At 30.8% G+C, this 6,114-nt stretch overlaps 1 long non-coding RNA gene across 12 annotated transcripts in view; it reads right to left on the minus strand.

Moving 5' to 3' along the window:
- LOC149750695 (uncharacterized) overlaps window positions 1-6,114 on the minus strand; it is an 81,666-nt gene that overhangs the window by 38,875 nt on the left and 36,677 nt on the right. For 9 of the 12 annotated variants that reach the window (XR_016394633.1, XR_016394640.1, XR_016394631.1 and 6 more), the window contains 3 exons: window positions 1,141-4,121; window positions 583-735; window positions 302-467 (listed from right to left, as the gene is read on the minus strand). This is a non-coding gene — a long non-coding RNA (uncharacterized LOC149750695). The remainder of the gene's footprint in view (window positions 1-301; window positions 468-582; window positions 736-1,140; window positions 4,122-6,114) is intronic. The other 3 variants (XR_016394635.1, XR_016394632.1, XR_016394634.1) reach the window with 3 other exon arrangements.

The following is a 6,114-nucleotide window of genomic DNA, read 5'->3' on the forward strand; positions in this document are numbered from 1 at the left end:
CTGCTAAAGTAGTGCCTAAATGAACATTTATTGCATTCAGTGAATATATTTGAATTAAAAAGTCTGAAAATCAATGATTTCAGCTTAGTTCTCAAAAAACCTAAAAACATTACAACAACTAAAGCTAAGAAATGTAGCAGGAGGAGTGATGTCAGTATTCACGGTGGCAGAATATGCAACTTGTTTTTCTCCCTCCCTGAAACATCTAAAATTTGGCATTCCTCCACAAACAAAAGTACCTTTGAGGGAGTTATGGGATCTAGCACCTGATGCCAAAGGGCCTGGGAGGAGTCTCACTTACCTGTGTAATGGGTAATAGCCAGACAGACTTAGGCATAAGCTGTGGAACGGGCTTCTGGAGCCTGTGAACTGGCTTCAGCTCCTTTTGGACATGGTCTGGGATCACATGAAGGCTGACTTGGGAAGACACCCACAGACTAGAGAGCCTTTGCAAAGGTCTAGGTTATCTGAGGAGACATTTCAGCGCACAGTTGGAATATATATATATATATATATATATATATATATATATATATATATAGCCACAGAAAATACAACAGGACAAAAAAAAGTGCCTCTCACCTGAAGGCAGCTAGTAAAAACTGGAGGCAGTAACTGCAAAACAACAATACAAAACTCCAAGGTACTTGAAGAATGAAGGCAATAGGACATCATCAAAAGTTCACAATAATCCTCCAGTAACTGAACCCAGTGACATTGAGGTCTGTAATTCACCTGATAAAGATACCAAAATAGGACACTCAATGAGCTATGAGAAAACACAGAAAGAAAATTCAATGAAATAAAGAAAACAATACACAATTAAAATGAGCAATTTAATAGAGAGAGAAAAATCATAAAAAAGAACACTCCCAGAAAAGTCTGGAGCTGAAGAATTCAATGAATGAAATAAAGAATGCAAGAGAGAGCATGGGTGAGTTAGATGATAGAAACTTAGAAATAACCCAGACAGAGGAGAACAAAGAGGAAAGAATGAAAAAAATGTGAAGACGCCTACATGATTTATGCAACACCATCAAAAGAATCAATGTCAAAATCATGGGAGTTCCAAAAAGAGATTGAAGGGAGATGAGGGCAGAAAGTTTATTTAAAAAAATAAAGTATGAGAACTTTCCAAACCTGGGGATGTTTATATTTGAAGTTCTGGAAGCTAACAGATCACTTCATTATTCCAATCCAAAATGATCTTTTCCAAAACACATTATAATACAACTGTTAAAAATAAAAAACAGAATCCTAAAAGCAGCAAGAAAAAAAAAAAAAAAGATTGTAACCTATAAAGGAATGCACATTAGGCTATTAGCAGATTTCTCAGCAGAAGACTTACAGACCAGGACAGAGTGAAATGGTTATCCAAAATGCTGAAAGAAAAAAATGCCAGTCAAGAACACTCTATCTAGCAACTTTATCCTTGAAATATGAAACAGAAATAGAGACCTTCCTAGACAAACAAAAACTGAAGGAGCTTATCATCACTAGACCTGCCTTACAAGAAATGCTGAAAGGAAACAGAGCTAAAATGAACAGATCCTAGTTAGTAAGATGAAATCATAGGAAAGTAAACAACAAAAAGTAAAAGCAAAAGTAAATATAAAGTCAGATTCAGAAAACTCTAATTCTGAGCTAGGATGGTGTGTCAACCTTTAACCATAATATAATGATTAAAGAAAAAGTGTATTAAAAAATAACTATAACTTCTATAATTTGTTAATAAGTACCTAACGTAAAAAGAGATAAATTGTGACATTAAAAACGTAAAAGAAGGGGCAAGTAAAAGGGTAGAGTTTTTGTATGTAATCAAAGTTAAGTTGCTAACAATGTAAAATAGACTGCTATATCTATGAGATGTTTTATGTAAACTTTATAGCAACCACAAAACAAAAACCTATAGTAAATTCACAAAAGATAAAGAGAAGAGAATCATTTAAAGATTTACATTAATCCTTCACAAGTTTTTTCAGAATATTGAAGAGGAAGGAACACTTTCAAATTCATTTTATGAAGGCAGCATTACCTTGATACCAAAGCCAGGTAAGGTCACTAAAAGAAAATTACAGACCAATATTCCTGATGAAGAGATATAAACATTCTCAACAAAATATGAACAAACTGAATTCAACAGCACATTAAAAGGATCATACACAATGATAAAGTCAGATTTATCCCTGGGATGCAAGGCTGGTTCAGCACAATCAAATCAACAAATGTGATATACCACATTAATAAAATGAAAGATAAAAATCATATAATCATCTTAACAGATGCATAATTTCATCAAAACGTTCACGTGTTGTGAACAAAGCATAATTGTGATTAAAAACTTATGGGAAATATTCAGGCTGAGTTGTGACCCAAAGGATATACCACAATGCAATGAAATCCTTTTCAGATACGACAATCAAGGTTCTGGCTCTGATGGAGCTATCTCCTATTGGGATTGTAGAAGATAAAAAAATTTTTTAAATGCAGATAATATCAGATAGTATTAAGAGGATAATGGGAAGCTATCTTAGTTCCTTAACAACTTTCTCTGAGAAGAATGGAATCTATATAAGTATCTTTAGCTGATTGAGAAGAATAATGCATATTTTACTTTTTTATGTCTAATAAGTAACTGTAACTTATTACGCCACAAACAGAACTACTTGTTTCCCTAATACCAACTCTTTCCCAGTCTTCAATATCTTAATAAATAGAATCACTTTGCTATTTCTTATGCCCCAAACCTATGAATTAACCTTGATTTCCTTTTGACATAATTCAAAAGTGTAGATTTTTCTCAGTATGGCAATTATTTATTGACAGGTAGATAACATAAATGATTTAGCATAAATAACTAGACCAAGTATGAAGCAGAATCTAAGAAATTTATATATTTAATTTAATATGTAATTATTATATATTTCTCATCTTTCTATTATTCTCATTGATATGTATGACTATTCTTAATGTCAATACCAAACTCTCCTGTTTATTGTAACTTTACAGTAAATTTTGAAATTAGGAGGCATAAGTTCTCAAAATTTGATCTTTTTTTCCAAAAAAATTTAAGGATTTTTATGTACTTTACATTTACAGACTCATCAAGTTTTACAAGAAAATCTGTTAGAAATTTGCTTGGGATTGAATTTAATCTATTGAACAATTTGTGGTGAATTAACATCTTAGAAATAACTCGATCTTGTCTTTAAGAGAAATTCAGAGAACTTTTATGGGGTACACAACTTCCTTGAAAAACACAAATTATTAAAATTACTGAAGAAAATTGTGTAGACATACTTCTGTTAAAATAATTGAATAGTAATTAATATATTCCCACAATGATTTTCTCAAGTTGTATACCCCATCTAATTTATCAAATTTACTGGCATAATGTTGGTTCATACTTTTATTATTCTTTAAAATCCTTTAAGATATCTAGTGATACTCCTTTTTTTTTTTTTCTGATTATGACAAATTGTGCTCTCTCTCTCTCTCTTTGGTAAGTTGCTATGGCTCTTGTTGAATTGACACTTTTATCATTATGAAATGTCCCTCTCTATCCCTAAAGAACCATAATTTGTTTGATATCAATATAGTCAGTCAGGCTTTCTTTCAATTAATGCCTGTCTGATATATTTTGTTCCATTCTTTTACTTTTAACCTATCTTTCTCTTATTATATAAAATACATTTCTTGTAGACAAAATAGGATTGATTCTTTTAAAAGAATACAGTGTGACAAATTCTGTCTTATAGTTGGTGTGTTTAACCTACTTATAATTAATGCAGTCACCAACATGGTTGGATTTAAACGTACCATCGTCTTGCTAATTGTTTTTGTCCCATTATTTTTCCCTCTCACTTTTTCTCCTTACCTTGTCTCCTTCTGGATTGCCATTTCAAAGAAGAATCAAATTTTATCATACTCACATGGTATTCCATTCATTTTTGGAAAAGCTGTCCATATCTTGAATCAGATTCTCTCCAAAATGCTGTTCTTATAATTCCTTTCCTTTAATAATATGTAATTATTTCATAGGCAAAAAACAAGCCTCCAGCTACAAATACAGCTCATAGAAGATTTTCAGCCAATGCCTCAGGGGTTCCATACCTCAAATACTTGGAAATAACATGAGAAAGGATGTCAGAATTTTGGACAGCTTTTATTATTATACAAGGTTTTATTTGTTCTCATTGATATTTCACTGGTCTTTTATATTCCTTTTATAATATCTTTTAAGCCATAAACAAAAGATTAAAACTGTAATTAAAGCCATTATTACAATTCATGACATGCTATTAGTAAGTCCTCAGAAGTCTTTAGTGGCTATCCAAATGACTAAGTTTGTACATGTTAAATTTATGCTGTGAGTAACTTTAAGGAACTTTGAATGCAGTAGAGTATATTACACTCTCAAAAACAAAAGGCATTCAACTGAATCATAGCTTGATTTAAAGAACACAAATTTCTGACTTGTGTAATGAATAAACATGATTTGAAGGAATCAAGTATTTCCTATAGTAGAACACATTATGGTTAGTATGTTGAAATTGATGTTTGTGAATATATTTTTAGTCTCAAAAGACAATTATTACTTAAATTTTTAAAAAATATGATTCTATTGATAATATAATTATGCAGCATGATAGGATTCACTTTAAGGCTATCAGCCCTTCCTTCACATTGGGCATGTCATAGCTCTTTATCAGTTATTTGTTTTCTCTTATTTTATTCATTTTGCTCATAATATTCTTGTTCATAATATAAATAAAACTGTATGCATTTATTTAATTTTATTTGGAGAAGGGTTATTTGTGTCATATGGTGTCTTGGTGCTTCAGAACTATTTTGGTTTATGGATAGACCATAATTGTCATGCTGAGTGAAGTAAGTCAGAGAAAGATAAATATCATATGATACTGCTTATATGTGGAATCTAAAAAAATGGTACAAATGAACCTATTTACAAAATAGAAATTGAGTCACAGATGTAGATAACAAACTTATTGTTACCAAGGGGGGATAAATTGGGAGATTGGGATTGACATATACACACTACTATATATAAAAGATAACTAATAAGAACCTATTATATAGCACAGGGAACTCTATTTGGTGCTCTGTAATGACCTATGTGGGAATGGAGTCTAGAAGAGAGTGGATATATGTATATGTGTAACTGATTCACTTTGTTGTGCAGCAGAAATTAACACAACATTGTAAATCAAGTATACACCAATAAAAAATTAAAAAAAAAGAAATTTTTAGGTTTAAATGCCAAATATATAATTAGAGTTAATCAATTAGTGCCTTTTACATTTAGTTCCTTTATTTTAAAATCAGGCTTATATCACACCATTTCAAAGAGTTGTGATGAAATTTGATGATATAATCCATATAAGGTCAACTAGTAGAATGCTAGGGGTTTTGTAGGTTTTCAATGAATGACAAATTTCAATGAATTTTATATTTTATTGATGCCAAACATGTATTTTTTACACTTTAGAATATCTGAAACTGAGTTGTCTATTATAATTGATGTTTTTGATGCATCTTGAAATTATACTATTGACACCAAATTCACTAAACAGATTATCAGCATGTGTTAATGTTGTGTCATATCATTCTATATATTCTGTCAAATCTGTCAAAAGAATTATTTTAATAATTACAAAATAAAAATTTGGAGAAGATTGTATCATAGTTATATTGGAAGTTTCTTATTTAATGGTACATGAAATAATGGTGTGAATTATTTTTGACAGCAACTTTGATTAGATGAAATACAGTATTACTAATAATAGTTATACTACAATGTACAAAATACCTCTCCTTCTGTCAGAAAATACTTTTCTTAGTGAGAAGTTAATGGAAACCAACTATATCTAATAGTGTGCTGAGCACTGGCTGACAGTTTATCATAGTGGCTAGAGCCAGACAATCTGTACTGAAGTTTGAAATTCCCCTTCTTCAATTTCATAGCTGTGTGACCTTAGGAATGCTACTTAACTTCTATGTCTCAGTCCCTGATCTGTTAGAAGGTGAATAATAATTTTACTCACTATCATAAAGGGTTATGATAAGATTAAATAAAGTAAACCTATGTAAAAC

The sequence above is a fragment of the Delphinapterus leucas genome, chromosome 1 (genome assembly GCF_059928025.1).
Source record: "Delphinapterus leucas isolate spDelLeu-1000000601 "Yukka" chromosome 1, BTC_Dleu_Yukka2, whole genome shotgun sequence".
In the NCBI taxonomy this organism is placed as follows: domain Eukaryota; kingdom Metazoa; phylum Chordata; class Mammalia; order Artiodactyla; family Monodontidae; genus Delphinapterus; species Delphinapterus leucas.